Below are 20,363 nucleotides of genomic sequence, written 5' to 3' on the forward strand. Positions count from 1 at the left end.
GAAAAGGCGATGAACCTGCAATTATCTAATTTTATAGATGATAACAACTTATTAGATGAGACCCAATTCGGCTTCAGACGAGGTCATGGAACCGAAACAGCGCTACTTAAAGCAGCAGACGAGATCAGAATAACCCTGGATAAGGGAGGAGCGGCTGTACTCATACTGCTGGATCTTTCTGCAGCATTTGACACGGTCGATCATGTCACTCTGATCGACCGTGTCTCAGCTATAGGAGTCAAGAACAAAGCAAAAGATCTTCTGGCTTCCTTCCTAGCGGATCGTCATCAAACTATTAAATTGGCCAACTTTACTTCCCAAACATTCACTCTCCCATGTGGAGTCCCACAGGGCTCCTCGCTAAGTCCGACACTTTTTAACATTTATGTTTCGGACTTAGCGAGAGTAATAAAATCATATGGAATTGCCCTGACAACTTATGCTGATGACACCCAACTTGTGCTTTCTGTACACAATAACGGGACATCAGTAGCTGCAAACTTCCAAATGGGAATGAAGGCCATCAGCTCCTGGATGTCATCTAATTGTCTCAAGCTAAACTCTGACAAAACAGAGGTGATGACATTCGGGAGGTTGGACCCCATTTGGTCCGCCCACTGGTGGCCTTCAGAGCTAGGAGATCCACCTCAACCTGTCTCCAAGGTTCGCAACCTTGGAGTCATATTTGATGATAAATTGACATTTCAGCATCACGTCAATTCAGTGGTCTCCTCATCTTTTTACGTTTTAAAAAGAATCAAAAAACTGCTCCCTTACCTTCCATCATCAGCCGGCAAAACCTTGGTTAGCACCTTGGTTTTTTCAAAAACCGATTATTGTAATGCCCTTCTGCTGAACGCTCAGAAAAAAGTTATCAATCAACTTCAATTAGTCCAGAACGCTTCGGCCAGAGTCCTTCTAAACATCCCCAAATCCAAATCCATCTCCTCTCACATCCGTCAACTGCACTGGCTTCCGGTCAGGAACCGAATAATGTTCAAAGCCTTGTGTATCACTTACAAGGCAGTCAATGAAGTGGGCCCACAGTTCCTCAGAGCAGCTTTCTGCCCGCTTGATCATCCTAGAACTCTCCGTTCTTCAACTGCGCATATGCTGAAAGTCCCTCGAACAAAAAAGGTCAACTGGGGTGACAGGTGTTTCACTATCTCTTCATCCAAACTCTGGAACACACTGCCCCTCCACATTAAAACCGCACCAACTCTCCTTAGTTTCAGGAAGAAACTAAAAACCTGGCTCTTCCCAGCATAATGTATCACCTCAGCGATGGTTCTGTACTCTAGCGCCGAGACACCCCCGGGTATTTGCGCGCTCTAAAAATGGCTCAAACATAAACATAAACATAACCGCTGCTGATCAGCCTGGAAATCTATTCTCAAGACTTCATATTTAAGGTCGTATTTACCTTATTTCTCTATTCATGGAGTGTGTGGCAGTTTGACTGTATCCTGTGCCTCGATCTGCACAGTGCGCTCTTCAAATCTCACTCATGCGCATCCAGCGCTCCAGCCCACTACGTCATAGTACAGCCTCTGTTTTGTAAAACAAGGCCACCGACCCACGAAAGTTACGCACAGCAGTAACCTTGGCAACGGCGTCGGTCGGCCATTTTAAAGAAAAGCTTTTATAAACGCGAAGCTTTTCCCGATCTTCAGCGATAGGCACGCTTTATTGCTAACTTGCCTTTCACATTTCCTTATTGTTACAACAACGCTAAGGCACATTTCAAAACTTTATTAACGCTACTTTCAAGCAGCCTATTGTTGTTCTTCATCGTCATCACAGCGATAGGCACGCTTTTCACCTCACATTTAATTTCCTTTCATGATCAATGCTCATGGTGCTTGGCAGTGTACGTCACAGCGATAAGCACGCTAATTCATAAATTTGCCTATCACATTTCGTCTGTCTGTCATTTTCTTCACAGTGATAGGCACACTGTTCAACTTCATATTTCAGCTTTATTTTAAATGTATTTTTAAGTGTCAATGCTCATAGCATTTTGCATATTACATCACAGCGATTGGCACGCTATTTCATAAAACAGTTCATTTTCTTTGCAAGCTTATATTCATCGTAATGGCTTCTTTACAGCAATTTCAGACACCAGTTCCATTTTTGCAAACTCCGGGTAAACCTCCTCTCATATGGCGCAACTGGCTAAAAGGTTTTGAGAACTATTTAGTGGCCATTGATGCCATCAAATATGATCCTGCTCGCAAGGTTGCCATTCTCTATGGCTGCCTAGGTGTTGCAGCTCAACAAATTTTTGAGAACCTCCCAGTGATTCCTTCTCCTCCTGACTCGGGTGACAATTGGAATGCTTACGAAGAAGCTCTTGCACGTTTCAACAAGCAATATGACGATGAACCCAGCATTGTTTTGGAATGTCACAATTTTTTCAAATGTAAACAAAATGTAGATGAGAGTGTGGAAGACTACATTGCCCAACTCAGAATTTTAGCTTCTACTTGTGAATTTGGTGCAAGCACACATGCCTCTATAAGAGATCAATTCATTTTTGCCTGTTTCTCAAAATAAATCCAAGAACGCTTGCTAAGTTGTAAACATCCTACTCTGTCTGAAACAATAGATATCGCCAAAGGCATTAAACGTGCAACCAATTCGTCAAAAATTTTGCAAGAAAGCATTTCTCAACCCTGTATTCACATGATTGATCAAGGTTCTCATTCTTCTTCTGCTACCTGCTCTGTGGACCTTGTTAATAATTCTTTCAGACAATCAGTTAAGAAACCCTTCATTTGCTATAGGTGCGGCTCAAGGAGTCATCTTGGTAATTCTCCTAATTGTCCCGCATCTGGAAAAAAATGTTCATCATGTAAGAAAATTGAACACTTTCCATCTGTTTGCAAGGGTCGTAAAAAATGTACTAGAGTAAACATAGACTTCAACGAGAATTTAGAATCCTGTTCAACCAGACTTAACAACGTCTTATTGTAAATTGAATGTGATTCTGTTGAGTTGTCCAAAATTAAGGGTCCTTGGTGTGAGCTAATTGTTGGTACGATTTCACTTCAAGTCAAAGCTGACTCTGGTTCATCTATCACCATTTTATCAGATCTTACATTCTATGCAAATTGGGGTAAAGGTGTTGTTCTTTGCAAATCTGACGTTAATCCTAAAGCATTTGGTGAGAAAGAGATAGACATGTTAGGCTACTTTCACTCCAATATTGCATGTCTTGGCAGACACACCTTCACGAAAGTCTATGTTGCTCTTAAAGGCAGAAATATTTTAGGTTGGTTGGATCAAGCCAGGATGGGTTTAATTCTCAAACCTGGTTCTGATCAACCCATTGCTTTAGGTGATATTCCACATGATTAATACACTAGTCATGAGACTGGAACCTTCAATGTTGCAGAGTTATCTTTACCTAATCATAAAGTTGATAACCTACTCAATTTATTTCCAAATGTCTTCAAGAATAAGGTGGGCACGGGGTTGGGTTTCAAGCATGAAATTTTACTTAAACCCAAAGCACAACCCATTATTCACAAAGTACGTCCCCTTCCTTTAAGCGCAAGGGATGAATTGAAAAAGGTTTTAAAAACGTATGTGATGAGGGGATTATTGCACCTTGTGATTCATCTGAATGGGTTTCTCCCATAGTTTTAGGGCTTAAAAAATCAGTCGAGGTAAGATTATGCGCTGATTTATGCTCCCTTAACAATAACATCATCGTGGATTGCCATCCATTACCCAAAATTTATGATTTACTATCTAATTTGGGTGGGGCTAAGTATTTCTCCCTTTTGGACCTGAGGTCCACTTATCACCAAATTCCTTTGTCCCTTAAGGCTCAGGAATTGACGACTTTTGTCAAGTGGTTTGGCGCTTACAAGTACTTGAGACTCCCATTTGGTCTAGCATCAGCAGCTATCATTTTTCAATATCTTATGGATAACTTACTGCAAAACATTCCTGGGGCACAAGCCTACCAGGATGATATTCTAATTTTTGCCAACAACATTTCTCAACATGATCAGACCCTTGGTAAGGTTTTGGGAGTTTTAGAGAGAGCTGGAATGACTGTCAGGCACAACAAATGCAAGTTTGGTGTCCAAGAATTGGATTATTTGGGCCATTCCCATTCACCCAATGGCATCAAACCTAAGTTTTCTTTAATAAAAGCCATCAGAGATGCCACTTCTCCAAAAGGTAGAGATTCTCTTCGCTCGTTTCTCGGTTTGGCAGAATATTATGCCAGATTTGTTCATGGCTATGCCCAAATTGTTGAGCCATTGAGAGCGCTCTTGAGAAAGGGGAATAAATGTTCCTGGTCAGACGACTTACAAAAGGTTTTTGAGCATTTTAAGAAGCTTATTGAGGATTCACCAGCCTTGCATCCTGGTTTAGGGACCGTCTTGGGACAATGTGTGGAAGGTAAAGAACATTTGGTTGCTTTCGCATCCAGAACACTTCTTCCAGCCGAAACTAGGTACAGCATGATAGAAAGAGAGGCCTTGGCTTGTGTTTGGGCCATACAGAAATTTAAATCATATATTTGGGATCATGAGTTCGAGATTTACACCAATCCCAAACCTCTCATGCACATGCTTTCTGACAGCACTCTAACAGGGCTTCTGCAAGACTCGTTGGTCTTCTGTCAAAACTTCATGAATTTCACTTTATCATCAAACACATTTCTGGGGGCAAAAACTTCAGGGCAGATTGTCTCTCAAGAATGTCTTTGAATGATAATTCTGTTGTTGATGATGATATTGAGTGTGTTGTCGCTACAATTGATGCTATTGCAGAATGTCAACCCATTTCTGAAATCCAATGGAATTCAGCCTACAATAATGACGTCACACTTTCAAAGGTCAAAGATTTTATTGTTAACAAATGGCCTGAGCGTAGAACTCTGTCTCCTGATTTAAAAGCTTTTGCAAATGTATCGGAAGAACTTTCTTTAGTTAACAGCATGGTTATGCGCAATGATTTATTTGTTCCACCTGAATCTTTGCGAAATCTGATCATCTGTTCAGCTAATCAAGGACACCTTGGTGTTATCAAAACTTGTCACTGCATCAAACAATTTTACTGGTGGCCCTCGATGGATGCACATATCAGGAGAATGATCGGTAATTGTACACAATGTCTCCTCTCCGACAATCATTGGAAAACTCTTTCCACTCCTTTATGTCCTGTACCTCTTTCTGCAGGTCCATGGTGAAGGAAGGTGGATACCTGACTATGGTTACCCCAGATTTTTTGCATAGTGTTTAGCTGGTTTTCGACTTAGTTGGCCTGGGATCCTGCTAATCAGGGCCCCAGGCTCTCTGCTCTCTCTGTAAAATTAACTCTATGTACCTTAGGTACATCTCCAATTGGATATTGGGTCACCTTATGAGCCCCTGTACAGTGTACTATAGGTACCCAGGGCATAGGTGCATCCAAGGCCTACCAGGGGCTGCAGCATATCTTTTGCCACCCCTGGCTGACCATCCAAATTGACACAACTGACTGATCACTCAGCTGGGGCAAGGTGGTGTAATCACACCTTGTTTAGATATAGTATTCCTCTATCTAACCTTATATCTAGACACATATATACCTATAAGTCACTCCTCTGGCAGGCCTTAACAATCCTGGAGGAAGAGTGCTTGGTTTTATGTGAGATGGTGCTCTAGCATGAGCTGAGCCTGTCTGCAGCTTTCGGAACCATGTTCTTATAGCTGTTCCAGGATATTGCCATACCATATACTCTTAAGTGCATTATGTACCTCGCAGTCAGATGCTAACTATGTATTGGCTTTATCAGAACATGTCGAGTAAGGTGTCATACAATTTGGAATACTACCCCTTCGCCAGTTCTGGCGACGGGGGTAGCACTCCACCGTTCTAGAGGGAAAAGACATGTTGTTCCTACTATTCTCGGTTAAAGTTAACCAGACCCTCAGCATCACAAAATGGATGCTGCTGCCACAGACACAAGTCTGACCTCCTGCTGCTGGGAGTCCTTCCAGTGAGGGAGGCTTGGACAATAGGTTTCCTGCCTTGGGAGGTGCTAGCACCACCCCAGACAGGACTTTGTGTATTGGGACAGGGAGGGCTGAAAGGATTGAGACACTGCCTGGGGAACACAAGGTGTCCCATGCATAGGCCAGTTCAAACCGGTGCTGGGGCATTCCAGCCCCAGCTCTGGTGCGAAACTGGACAAAGAGAAAGAGGTGTAACCACCCCCTTCCCTGGTCCCACCCATAGGAGGGACCTAGCAGATAATCCAACCCCTAAGATTTGTATATAGGTAGGAGCTGAGTCTAGAGACTTTAGATTTTCCTGACTGAAACACTGGAATGAAACTCTGGACCTTCATCACTCTACTTTGGAAGAAGACGACTGAAGATTCTCCCTTGTGGTCAAGGAGTGACCACCCTGCACAAGCAGGCACCATCCAGCGATCGACAACTTGCTTTGCCGCCACCTCCCGCCGGAGCCTGAGCCCAGAGCTTGACAAAAACCAAATTCCCAGACATCAAACAGCTTGATCCACAGTCCCTGCAAAGATGAGACCCGTGTTGGTGACGAGAGACGTGGGACCGCCCATCTTGAAAAGTCTGCGACCTGCTAACTGTGCAGCCCCCGAGGCCTCCTTGAAGCTTTGCATTGGGGATTGAGAAGCCCCAGCCCTGAGCAGCATATGTACCGAATATCAGCCATGCACACTCCACGAGTTCTGCGTGGGGCCCTTTTGCATTTTCCTTCTTGACACGTCTGCCCGGTCACTTGCCCGTTGGCTAGTGGCCATCTTGGCGATGAATCTGAGAAACTACACTGCTGGTCTGGTTGCTTTAGACTGGCCCTTGCTTCCCTCAAAAGAAGCAGCCCCTCAGATCTTGCAGGTCTGAGTAAGAAGCTGACATTGTATCCTGAGCAGGTTGCATTTGCCAAGGCTTGTTGCCTTCAATCATGAAGCCAACACCACCAACAGCGAGAGCCTTTGTGGAAAAGTCCATGCCTGACTCCTGGTCATCGTCGATGACTCCTGGTCCACGTGGCTGCAGAGACAAGCTTCTCATCAGCACCTGATCGCATCCCGACATCGCCTTGTTCCTTCCTGGTTCCATCCTGGTCACTGGCTAGTGGCCCAGACTCTGTCCCCTCTGCTTTCAGGTCCTCTACATCTTCGATCCACCCTTGGATCCACCCGGACTCTTCTCTTCTGGTCGCCTACAGCATCTTTTCTCCAAGGCTCCATAGATCTCCACGACGAAACCCGACACAATTTTGGACCTATGCACCCGCTTCCTGGGGGTTAGGTAACACGGGTACTATGGTGCTCCTGTAGAGGTTTACACTCCTAGTGTCCTAGTTTCAAGTGGTTTAGTTCTAGTCCAGTCGGAAGACTCCCAAACCTTTAACTTTTTTACTTTTACGCACCCATTGACTTCCATGTGCAAACGTGTGTGCCTTTAGACACTGCACACGCATCCCACGGGCCTCCTGCTCCCTAACCATTGTTAGTCCAGTGTAGCCCCAGCGATTCCCAAGGCCCTAGGCCTTACCATTGTTCATGACGTGGTACTTACACCACTTTTTTATTATATGGTTTAGCCGGCCACCCGGCCCTATCCATAATTGTGCAACTTTTGTATATTATATTAAGTTACTTGTTTTGTGCTTGTGCTTCTGTGCTCATAAAGTGTTATGGGGTTTGTTTAGAAATAAATACATATATATTTTAAATATATATCCTGTGTGGTGTCCTTTCATTTGGTATTAAAGGGATTGCATATGGTAAAACAGCTAGCTTCACATGCCCTCTTGAGTTTAGCCTATGACTGCTCTGTCCATGCTACCCCTAGGATAGCTGGTCTATAAGGTTGACTTTACAAACATCACCATAAGGGTTGTTTGGACTGGTGCAAGGTGCTCACTAGAATAGTGAACATCATATACCAGGCCAACTTCTCACACACGGGACAAAGTAGGTTTGGACTTTTCTGGTCCTTATGATGTTTTACCAACTGAGACTAAATATCTGATTGTTTTGGTTGATTACCATACCAAATGGTTGTACTATTCTTTTTGTAACGCTGTGTCAACTGATAATGCCGTCAAATTTTTACAATCTGTGTTTGATGTTGAAGGTTTTCCCAAAACCATTGTTACTGACAATGGGACACGTTTTGTCTCTCAAAAAATGTGCTATTTTCTTAAAAACATGACATTTCTCATTACAAAGTTACATTGTATTCCCCCTCTTCGAATGGATTGGTTGAGAGGAGTAATCAAATAATCAAGGAGGGAATACAAACTGCAATCTCTGCCAGGTTAGACCCTTTGTCTTTTGTACATGACAAAGTTTGGGCATATAATACCACTCCACAGTCCATCACTGGTGTTGCACCATTTACTTGACTTAGAAAAAGGAAAGTGCATTCACTCCTCAAGCCCAGCTGGTTACATGGAAATGGTCATTTGTCTGTTAATTCTCACTCTATCCAAGAACATGCCAAAGCTAAACAACATTCTATGAAATCACGTTTTGACGCAGGTAAACACTCCTTTGATAATCCCTTACAAAAAGGGGATTGAGTACTCATTAAAAAACCAAAAAGAGTTCCAAAAGGGCAATCGCAGTTCTCTTCTCCAACTTTAGCATTGTGACTGGTTTGATTTGGTTCATGAGCAACCTTCTTCTAGTCGAGTTTTATAAACACCTAAAGGCCAACTCACACAATCCCTTGCCTCTGACCAATCTTCTTCTAGTTGTGTTTTACAAACACCTGAAGTTCAACCTACACAGTCCATTGTCTCTGACCATTTATCATTACCTTTGGGTATAGTTGTGGGTGAATCTTCTGAAGTGCCAACTAGAAGAGCAGCATGTTTAAAACAAATTTCTTGCAGATTGGGAGACTGTTGCCCTCCAGTTGTGAAGATTCCCAGGAACGTCACTCTGGACGTTGGCTTCTTCACGACTGAATGGCTCCGGTTGTGGGTGTTAGCAGTTTCAGAAATAAACCTAACTTTCTGGTACAAACAAGATTCGGCATCCTTCATTTAACAGTCCGCTGCGGCCAGCCCCCGCTTGCCCAATCCTCCCACTCCTGCCTCCTAGCTGGTCCTCCCTCCCACCTCCCCTTCTTATGGCAGCAGCTGCACGGCAGCGCCGATGGCGCACTAAAGGTGCCCCAAAGGCAAGCCCGTCTGCACCCGTCTGCTCCTGGACTGCGCCCAGGACCAGATCCCTTTGCCCCCGCAAACGCCACAACAACCAACACCACTATGATGCCAGCACCCTCCTTGCAGTCAACGCCGGCCGATCGCACAACTGCCTACTAGCCACACCAAAGCGCACCCAAGGGCCCTTCTCCTGCCAGAGCTGCTACTCCACCAAATCGCCCACCAAGACAAGACGCAACCACCTCAGATGCATACTTGTCAACACATGCTCTGCCCACAAGCACGCCATTGAACTCTGGGACCTACTCGGCTCCTCCTCCCGGATGTCGCCTTCCTGACGGAGACCTGGATGAACCCCTCCACGGCACCTGCCATCGCCATAGCCACAAGATCACCCGCAGGGACCACACCAATGAAGCTGGAGGAGGAATCGCCATAGTCCTCAGAAACACCCTCAGAATCTTGACCAGCACCAACGACACCCTCAGTGCCGCCGAACACCTGTGCTTCCAGGTACACATCGACCCCAACACCACCCTCAGAGAAACCTTCATCTACAGGGCCCCCGGCCACAGATCAGCGACTCCATCGCCGACTTCGTCAGAACGCAAGCCATTGCATCCATGGACTACATCCTCTTCAGAGACCTGAACTTTCACCTCGAGACCACCAACGACAGCAACTCAAACACCCTGCTCAACAACCTCGCCAACCTCAGACTGAAACAGTTCATAATGTCTCCCACCCACTGCACCGGACACACGCTCGACCCCATCTTCTCCACCAGCAGCCACGCCACCTTTAGCCACACCACCAAACTCCACTGGACTGACCACCGCTGCATCCACTTCACCTTCGAGAAGCCCACCGCACACCACCACGCACAACGGGCCTCCGCTGAAGCTGGAGCAAAGCCACCGAAGACCAGCTAATCACCACCCTTGTCCGAAATCCACCAACTGACACCACCGACACTGACACCGCTGCCCGCAGCCTCAGGCATTGGATCGACGACTGTGCCAACACTCTCACTCCGATCAAGAAACCCTCTAACAGATGCACCAACAGAAAAGCCACCTGGTTCACCGCCGACCTCCAGGCATCCACACGGGGTCTTCAGCCAGGATAGATTGACTCCAGTGGTGTGGAGAGCATGGGACTCACTTCTGAGCATCCAAGCAGGCCTGCTGTAGGCTCGAGAAGAAGTGGCACCATGAACAGGCACAGGACAGCCTACAAGAGCGCCACCCTCAGACACCACCAACTCATCCATACCGCCAAAAGGACCTCCTTCAAAGAAAGCATCGACATCCTGTCATTGCAAAACCTCTGCGACTCCCTAGCCACCTTCTTCTGCTGCTAGATCACAGGTATCCACAACAGCTTCAACAACAAGGCCCCCCCCACAGCCACCGACACCTCAGACTCACCGCCCCCCAGTCACTTCGACCCCCTGCTCTCCTGGACCCACATCAACAACGATGACACCATCAAAATCATGAACACCATCCACTCCGGCTCACCATCAAACCTCTGCCTGCACCACATCTTCAACAAATCAAGCTCTACCATCTCACTCCATCTCTGCAAGATCATCAACAGCTCCTTCGAGACCGCCACCTTCCCGGAGAGTTGGAAGCACGCCAAGATCAACCCCTTACTCAAGAAAGGTGCACCCCTAGTTGAACATTTTAAAACAGCAACACACAAACCAGAAGAACTTCAGTGGATAGTCCTTGAGAAAGCGACCTTGTGCCCAAGAGGTTGTAATATCGGCTCGATTCTCAAAATAGGAGAGTGTAAATGGATGACACGTCTGGACTCGATACAGAGTGGGCTTAACGAATTAGATTTCAGCCATGCCCAATTTGCCTGTCTTGCATCAGAATGAGGGTGGGTTTCCAGTTGTGTGCTTAACTCCATAAATGACATTTAGTCCTAAATCAGCCTTGCACCTGCCTACATTCATGGTATGCCACCATAAGGTATTGCAAAACCCAGATTATATACAAACATATGTGGCCTACGTTTTTCTCCATAACCAGAATATGTTTAATATGTAATGATCCTTCTATGTAGAGCCTTGTATTCATAATGAGTACTCTGGGATATGTTACAAAAAATATGCCGAACATGATATTGATCTGTTTGTGTGGACCCTCGTATCTATGTGCACTCCATGATATATAGATTGTTACAATACACATGTATCTGCTCGCATGACGACCTACCATCTCGGCGGTGGACCTATCTAAAACAAATCTCCCATTATGATCCGAAATAATGTTTTTTATTTTCAATGTGACCCCTTCCTGTATGTACAACACATGAGGGAACTTTACCATGTACCCACAGTGCTGATATTTATTGGGCGTTATGATAATAATGGTTTTCCGCTACAAGTATATAGCCTTATGTTTGCATTTTCATAATAATGAGATTGGAACACCATCTATGCATATTTTAAGACACAATCTGCCTTGTATCGCGCATCTACACGAAACAAATCTGTGCGAGCGGTGCAGGGCCTGGAAATTATTTCTCGAAGTTGCTGTGCACCAGACCATTTGTGTTTGACCTTTAGTAATACAGCTAATGTATTGGTGTTTCTATTTCCTTTACGTTTCAGGCTAGCAGCCTCTTTTTACTATCGGTTTAGTCTATTAACTGGAACAGAGTGATGCGCCACGACCAGCATCTGGCGCCTGCAGCCGTGACGCTACGCTTGCTCCAGAGAACGAGCGTCTCTACTTAAAAAGAGGCTTCAGTTCCCTCCACTCTGTCTCGGACATCGCTAGACGGTTAGAGGTAAGCCTGCTTTAGTGAAGTGCATTCAACCCCTCTGGTTGTCTTTGAGCTATGCGCTGCGACTTTTTCTTTCATTACAACACCCTAACATTTGGATGTGTCTCCTTTTGACCCCAGACTGAGCACCGCTGTGTTCCGAGCTCCCCTTCTGAGACATCCCTGAACCACCGAAGAGCGGTGAGTTTTGTGCACGACAGAGACCCTTTTGTTAGCTCTTGTTAACGCTGTAAGGACAATAATTAATGGTCCCCTGCTCCTTCTTCTCTCTAGATTCTGTGCCCTCTGGTGCAATGATTTTTCAAGGAAAGAGCAGGTAATTTTGCTTCTAATTCATGTAATAGGTGGTGTTTAGAACAGAAATAGTAATCTCTCAAGGTTCTTGATAGAATGAGTTTTTGTTATTGTTTTCCTCACTTCCTCCCCAGATTAAAACTGTGTGGTCCTAGCCAAATTATTGGGGCTGGACTTACTTATGTAGATGGGACATGTCGGATGCCATCCATTGAGCATTAGTGTCAGATTTTACTGGCATCTATGCAACCATTCCACCCTCCCCCTGGCCCATGTGTTGTGGGGGGCCTGGTTAAACTACACCTTATTTTTGCAGGTGCAGTCATCCCGCTCTTGTTGTACTAGCAGCCTACATGCCCATCCTACCACAAGATCGGCCCTCTCTGTAGGGCTGTGTATGGTAAACCTGGGGACCTTTGGTCCCTCTGTTCTGTCCTTAATGTTCCCTTCCCCCTAGGATACTGCTAATCTTTAATCTTACTCCCTAGATGCGCACCCCCATATCACAGTCCTGAGGAAGACCCCTTCGTAAGGTGTTAATGAACCTACATTTACTAAGGGTCGAAACATCGACACTTCTCTCACAGCCAGTGCTAAACGAACGGAGATTGTTCTACTGTGTTTTTTTCATCCAGCATGGCTACTATAATTTGTGCATAATTTAGGGAAACTGTGGCGGAATAATGTGTCATTTCTTGATGTTAATTATGAATAAGTCTTTTGCACAATAATCTTACCCTTCTGTACCAGTTGATCCTCACGCAAATCACCTAACTCCCACTACAAAAAAAAACCCTTCTTTCCCTATTCCGGGAATTTCTCGATGGATTTTTAAGATGTTATCTATATATATTATAAATGTGACAGTGTGATGAAATAACACTGTTCTTTCATTCACCTAACGTGGTCCCTTTTCATTTTACTTCATTCTAATGTATGCTTGATGTGTGTGTTTTTTAAACGTACTGTCTACTGGGACCACCTTATATTGTACTGCATTTTACCCATGTCCCAGTGCTTCTGGGTGTACTCTTATCTGTAACGGGTGCAGAGGAGGTTAGCATTTGCCAGTATGCAAGGCTCTAAATCATCCACAGAAAAATCCAGATTAGGAATCTCCAAATTAGAGCTCTAGGTTATTTTGAAATCAATTGAAATGATGGTTGAGTGACGTGGCAAATTCTACTAATTGGCAAGTGCAAGATGGAGCCAACGCAGATTTTGCCAGGCCCATTTTCATTGAGGCATACATTGGCATCAATCACCTCAAAAGTCAATAGGACAAAGCCTTAGCAAACCTTTAGCTCCAACATTAGTAAGGAGGATTGGTGGGAATGATTCACACTTTTCTGGGGCTGTGGTGAATATGTTCACTACAATTGAAGCAATACATAGATCTTCAATGAGGGCCCCCTCTCTGATAGCCTTCTCAATTTATGACAAGAACATGTGCATGTGCCAACAAGAAGTGGGAAGTGAATACGAGAGGTACCCCTTAACTGTAGTCAAGGGAAGTGGGGTTGGCAAACCAGTAAAGCAAAATTTTCCCTTGAGAAGTGTTAACCGGAAGAACCGGTATGTCAGTTAAAAATCAGAACAAAATACAAGTAAATATAAAGAATTCTTACAGTTTATTAGCGTTACAAATGTTAAAAGAAAAGTGGTCCCAGTGGAACCCACTTAACACAAATAAAACATTAAAAGAGATTTTTTACTTTTTTGACTTTACATTTTTTGCCAGCAAGATTGAGTCACTGAGACAGAAAAGACAGTAAGACATACAGTTAGTACAATACTTTTTGTATATTCGGACTCTATTGGTCACATCTAAGCTATGTGCACTTGTAATATGGTATATCAGCAAAAGATGTGGAGATCCTAAATTATACTGAGTGAAGCGTCGACGCGTTTCGGTGGTTTTCCCAAGTTTTGTCCACCTTTATCAAGACACCTTAAATTTTCTGTCGAGGTATTGGGATCAGTATAATTACCCTAGGGAAATGAACATACAATTAGGTTTAATGAATTCATGCATACACAACACAGCATATTGCTTAGCCAATGGCAACTGATACGTGACTCTTCATACGTACACCTAATTTTATACTAATCGGTTGGTTTATTCAAATGACCTTGCAATTGAGTTTAATGCATCCATGCAATTGATACGTGGCTCTTCATACGTATAACTACTTTTATATTGGTAAGTTGGTTTGTCCAAGTGTGTTGTTTTATCCGCACTTGTGCACACCATTATTAGTCGTTCGCTGTACATTCATTATAAATCTTCTAGATCAACAATTCTAGTACAATCCTTTATAAGTCTTTTAAATCAACAATTCTAATACATGTATATCAAAACATTTGTTATTAATGATACCTCCACATTATATGGTCATATACTTGGCAATTTGCTTCTTACTATAAACCTCTTTCTATATTGAAGAGCGATTGTATTCCTAATCCCTCAAGAACGAAAAGTAGTTGGATTTAGGAATGATATTTGTCCACTGCCATGTCCATTTGAGGAGGGGCTGTTGTTTTGAGCCCAAATAGTTGTTAGATTCTATATCTGGGAGCATACTAATAAGATAATGAAGAAGGAAATTATGAAATTTGTGATGGACGAACGTATGCCAGATTGATGAATTTTTTTGGCGTTCAAATCTTATTCTGTCACATTTATAAGGAGATGACAAAAAATATTTACCTTGAAGTCCGATTACGGAGCTTAAGTTGGATTTCTAGATTATTCCATGTTTATGCTCTCAATATTAGAGTTATGAGGAGGGAACATGTAACTCATATGCTGCTTCTGTAATTTGGGAAATAATGGAGTACAGATAAAAAAAATGGGAATTTTACACTGTTCTATTTCTAATTACAGCGTGCTTTCTTAAAAGGTTGTCTAATTAATGGAAGTTCAGCATACCTGTTCATATGGGTTCGTGGGTATAAGGTCTATTCTGAACAATTGTGCCCAATGCCTGCTATTCGTCTTCTTTAAAATATTAAAATCCAGAGGCGTCTAAGTCATGTCCTTGCGGAATTGAATACTGTTACTCTAAAAAATATAGGAGGAAGTAAGAGAATATGTGAAAGTCTAATTTCGGTTAGTTGGAGTCAAAATTATCGATCTATTAATATTGTAAGCTATTCCTAGTTATATGGGCTTACCTAATTTGCTGCATAGGACTGCTCACTTCTCTGGTTATGATCAATCTTAAAAATATAGACCCAAAGGCATTTAGTCTCCTCTCATCGTGTTATGGGAACTTGTTCCTAGGAATCAATAAAGAACAAGGCGTTTTAGTGGTTAGGGAAAGAGTCTGGTTGGTTTAGTGGCCGCTATTGTTTTAAAACCTATCCGAATGGCGGTGCTTACCTGTAGTCTTCTGGAGCACAGTCCGCTTCTCTGGTTCCATGGGAAATGACCGAGGAAAAGAGAGCGCTGTCTTTATATGCTCATTGCAGCATATGATTGGTCTGAATTTTGGCCAATCGGGTTGATACTACCCGAAACCTCGAAATTTGCATAGTGGGGCTTGTATTATGGCTTGTTGAAATATGTATGTGTGCATATTTATTTATTTATTTATTTATTTTTACGATTTATACAGCGCAAACAAATGCCCGTAGGCGTCTCGGCGCTAAGAACAGTGTGTAGAATTCCCCCTAAGGCTTAGTCGGAAGCTATTCTTGACAAAACAGCCAGGTCTTTATTTTTCTGCGGAATTGCATCAGGGACGGGCTTTCCCTGATGGTTACCGGCAGTGAGTTCCAAAGTCTGGGAGCAGCCACCAGGAAACGCCTATCGCCCCAGGTAACTGTTTTAGTTCGTGGTACCAGCAGATAGTTGAGATTATTGGATCTGAGCGATCTAGTAGGTAAGTGGAATCTAAGGTGGTGTTTCAGGAAGTGAGGACCTTGGTTGTGCAGAGCCTTATAGACTATGCATAGAGTTTTAAATTTAATTCTATTGCGGATCTTGAGCCAATGGAGATTTTTTATATACTCGGTGATTGGCATGAACTTCGGGGTTCCAGTCAGGAGACAGGCAGCAGCGTTCTGGATAGTCTGCAATTTATTAGTAACTCTAACCTGGGCATTGATGAATAAACCATTGCAGTAATCTAGGGAGGACAACACTAATGCACTTACCAGTGTCTTTCCTGCTGCGACTGGCAAGAATGGTAGAATTTTCTTAATTAGCCTGAGTTTATAATGAGCGGTGGCTGCTGTTTTATTTGCATGGGCCATGAAGTTCAAGTTCCCGTCAAAAGTCACTCCAAGATGCAACAACAACTAACAGAGGACTACCGTCTCTATCTCCCCTATTTGGCGGCCATTTAGGACAGGTCTCTCTCTCTCTCTTTGGCGGCCATCATGGACTAGTCATTCTCACTATCTGACCAGACCCTAAGAACTGGCCTTTTTAGACTAATCTCAACTACTGCACACTTACATAGCTCTGTATCTAAACACTCGTGTGATTAAGTGTCTGCCTTTTATTGCAGCATTATACTTCTACTTGTATTTTGTAAATTTTTTGTAACCTGCACCCATTTCACTTTTTCTTCACCTGTAATGCACCGATCGCTACCTCATATATTTCTGGCTGCTCACTAATGTCATTTTTGACTCATGTAGCTTTCTGTTTGCACCTGTATTTTGTTCCAGTATATCATAAGTTTTATACTTCTACTTGTATACTGTACATTTCTGTAAGCTGCACCCATTTCACTTTTATGCCGGTAATGCACTGATTGCTACCTCATATATTTTGTACATTTTTGTAAGCTGCACCCATTTCACTCTTTTTTCCGGGATTGCACCGATTGCTACCTCTTATATTTTGATTATTTTGGCTACTCACTAGTGTCACTTTTGTTCCATGTAACGTGCTGTTTGCATTTGTTTGCACATGTGTATCACTATCGTTCACCCTCCCATACCCACCTATACCGCCATCCCAACATGGATCCCATCGGCAAGCACACATATAAAATCAACTACCCTTCCACACTCACCAAAAAAGCAGCTAAACGCTTTAAACACAACTTCCTGGGATCCCACCTTGAAACCCCCTTTGCCGACACCTACTTCTCACCGGTCAATGGATCCCTGAACATCGATATCATCTTCCACACCACACGCAGAGCTCAATGGAGAAAAGCGTTCCTCACCTTACTCACTGTCTCCACCACCAGGAAATCCGCTCATGGCCTAACTCTCTCCATCACACCATCCCAACTCTTCACAGGCAGAGCCACCATTACTATCTACAATAACGGGATTGTCCTAATTCAATCCACAGACCGGAACCTGGAACTACTAGACAACCTGTTCCCCACTTTCAAAGAGCTCCTCTCCAATCCTCGGACCTCCACACATATCTCCTCCAGTACTATCCACCTGACTTCACAGCCCCCCCACAACCCTTCTAACCCAGTATAGCACCAGAACGACATGCATCTCACCTCTACCCCTAGCACCCTTGTCAATCACCCACCTGCCGTAACCACCCCACACTCCTCATTCACAGACACAAATCTCTCCCCTTCATGCACCAGCCGCCCCTCTACCACCAACCCTTGGACCCCTACTCATACCTCTCCCATTCCTCTCTCCCCTGACATCACAGCTTCCACCCACAACCCCTCTAACCTAGTTCAGCACAAGAACAACATGCATAACGACAAATCCCACCCTTTATCCCCCCATTCTCAGTCCCCACTACCACCGTCTAACTAACCACGCAGAGCACACCACAGCCATTACTTTAACTCCCCCTCCCCACAACAGGACCATCTCCAATCCCATTTCCCCCCACTCTCAGCCCCCACTACCCTACCTGCTCCCCCATCACCACTAACATACACTCAACCTCCACCCGGCTCCCTCCGCCTGCCACCAATGCCCTCATCTACACCACTAACATCCTCCCTACCTCATCCACACCCATTCCTCCCAACCCCTCTCTCCTCTCTAACACCAACCCGTACACCGACGCCACGGAGCCCTGCACGAACACCAACCCACCCCCTCACCCGCACGCTAATTCTCAGGTCAGTCACTCACCCATGATTTCCATCCCCAACTCCAACACTTATCCCACGCTGGACAAGATTATGTTCACCCTCCTCCTGCTCAAAGAAGACATGCACACCATCAAAGAAGACATTCATACCATCAAAGAACTACTCCTCACACCTCCCAGACACCCCTCACTCACCACCACCCCCCCTCCCAACTTGCCCCCCACCCTTCCGGATGACTCTCCCCCTCTACACCCCCCACACTGGACCGCGATCCCTGGCCAAAATCGCAACAACCGCCCCCGTCGCCCATGCAACCCTCTTTCGGACCTCGACACACTCACCCTCCTCCGCTCATACGACCCTGCTCCCCTAAACCACACAACTGCCACTCACCTCTCCATTCCCACGATATACTCAAATCCCCGTAGACCCCCCACACTAAACCACAGAATCTCCATCCCTAACAACCTTAGAAAAGTCCCTCTCACTCTAGAACCCTCTACATCCCCTGACACACCCCGTCTCAAGTGCACTCTCCTCAACTGCAGATCGGCCTCTAGACACTCCTCCGCCATCGCTGATCTCATCTTAACATTGGACCTTGACCTAATCATCATGACTGAAACCAGGCTAACCGAATCTTCTACACCTATAATGGACATTCTGGTTCCCCCCAACTACCACATCATTAGACTTGACAGATCCGGCAAGATAGGTGGTGGAATCGCATGCATATACAGGAATAACCTTTCTGTTCTGAAAGTCACCGCACCTTCCCTACCCTACCCAACTTCCTGTGAATACATCTGCCTCGATATCATCAGTGAGGGCAAACCGATATGCTCTCTTCACGGCATCTACCACCCATCCAGGGACAACCTCACCTTCGCCCAACAAATCATGGATATGATCTCTACCAATTCCGGACGACGGCTCACCCAAATATACCTTGGTGACTTCAACCTCCACTGGAACGATCACAATGATGCGGTGGTAAATAGTCTTAAAAATTTCCTCAACGCCCTTGACCTCACACAATTATGCAACAGCCCGACCCACGAGAAAGGCTCTGCCCTCGACCTTATCATCTCCAAAGAGGACGCTATCCAACTTAAGTCTATTCAGCCTTGTGACTGGTCAGATCATCATATTGTCACATTCTTCATCAATGAAAAAGTCAAATTCAACACGGGTCAATCCTCCAAGCCTAAAGTCTGGAAAAGAGACCTGAAAAAACTCAACTCAAAATCCCTACCCCCGAACAGCTGCGACCTCCTACTACCTCCTACCGACGCTACGGACGTCCAATCCTTGACTGACCACTATCTCAACGCCATGACCTCAATAACTAATGAGGCTGCACCCATGCAGTTAAAAAGAGTCTCCGCTAAAATCTCCAATCCATGGTACGACGGAAGTCTCAATGAGGATAGACGAGCCATGCGAATGGCAGAGCGCACCTGGAGATCAGCTCCCTCTGCACTGCACCTAAAAACCCTGAAGGAAAAAAGAAACGCCTACTTCAGGAAAATAAAGCGCTCAAAATCAGCCTCCAGCTCGACAAAGCAAAAAAACGTCCGAGAAAACTGTTTGAGCTAATCAGAACACAATCTAAGGAACAACCCCAACCACTCAGCACTGTGCGCGAATCACCCTCCTGTGAAGACTTCACAGCTTTCTTTATCCAAAAAACTGACAACATAAAGAGTGATCTCCTCATTGACTCCAAACCTCACTGCATAGCACCCACTGAACCAAAAAACAATGCTACATGGTCCTCCTTTGACACCTATTCTGAAGAAGAAATTGGCAAATTGCTCAGCACCTTGAAACCATCCAATCACCTCACGGACCCCCTCCCTGCTAACGCTGTCAAAGATTTCACCCCGTTGCTCCTTCCACTCTGGACTAAAATTATCAACAGCTCACTTCAACAAGGAACCATCCCTGACTCCCTCAAAGTTGGACAAGTCACACCTTTACTAAAGAAACCTACAGCTGACCCATCTGATCTAAACAACTACCGTCCCATTACCAATATTCCCACTCTAG

General features: G+C 44.6%; 1 long non-coding RNA gene across 1 annotated transcript; it reads right to left on the reverse strand.

Moving 5' to 3' along the window:
- Window positions 1-14,085: 14,085 nt before the first annotated feature.
- On the reverse strand, window positions 14,086-15,277 carry LOC147698529 (uncharacterized). The gene is made up of 3 exons (XR_015299209.1): window positions 15,203-15,277; window positions 14,981-15,085; window positions 14,086-14,262 (listed from the first exon to the last, which is right to left on the reverse strand). It is a non-coding gene; the product is annotated as an uncharacterized LOC147698529 (long non-coding RNA).
- Window positions 15,278-20,363: the final 5,086 nt, after the last annotated feature.

Source organism: Lissotriton vulgaris, chromosome 8 (assembly GCF_964263255.1).
Source record: "Lissotriton vulgaris chromosome 8, aLisVul1.2, whole genome shotgun sequence".
In the NCBI taxonomy this organism is placed as follows: domain Eukaryota; kingdom Metazoa; phylum Chordata; class Amphibia; order Caudata; family Salamandridae; genus Lissotriton; species Lissotriton vulgaris.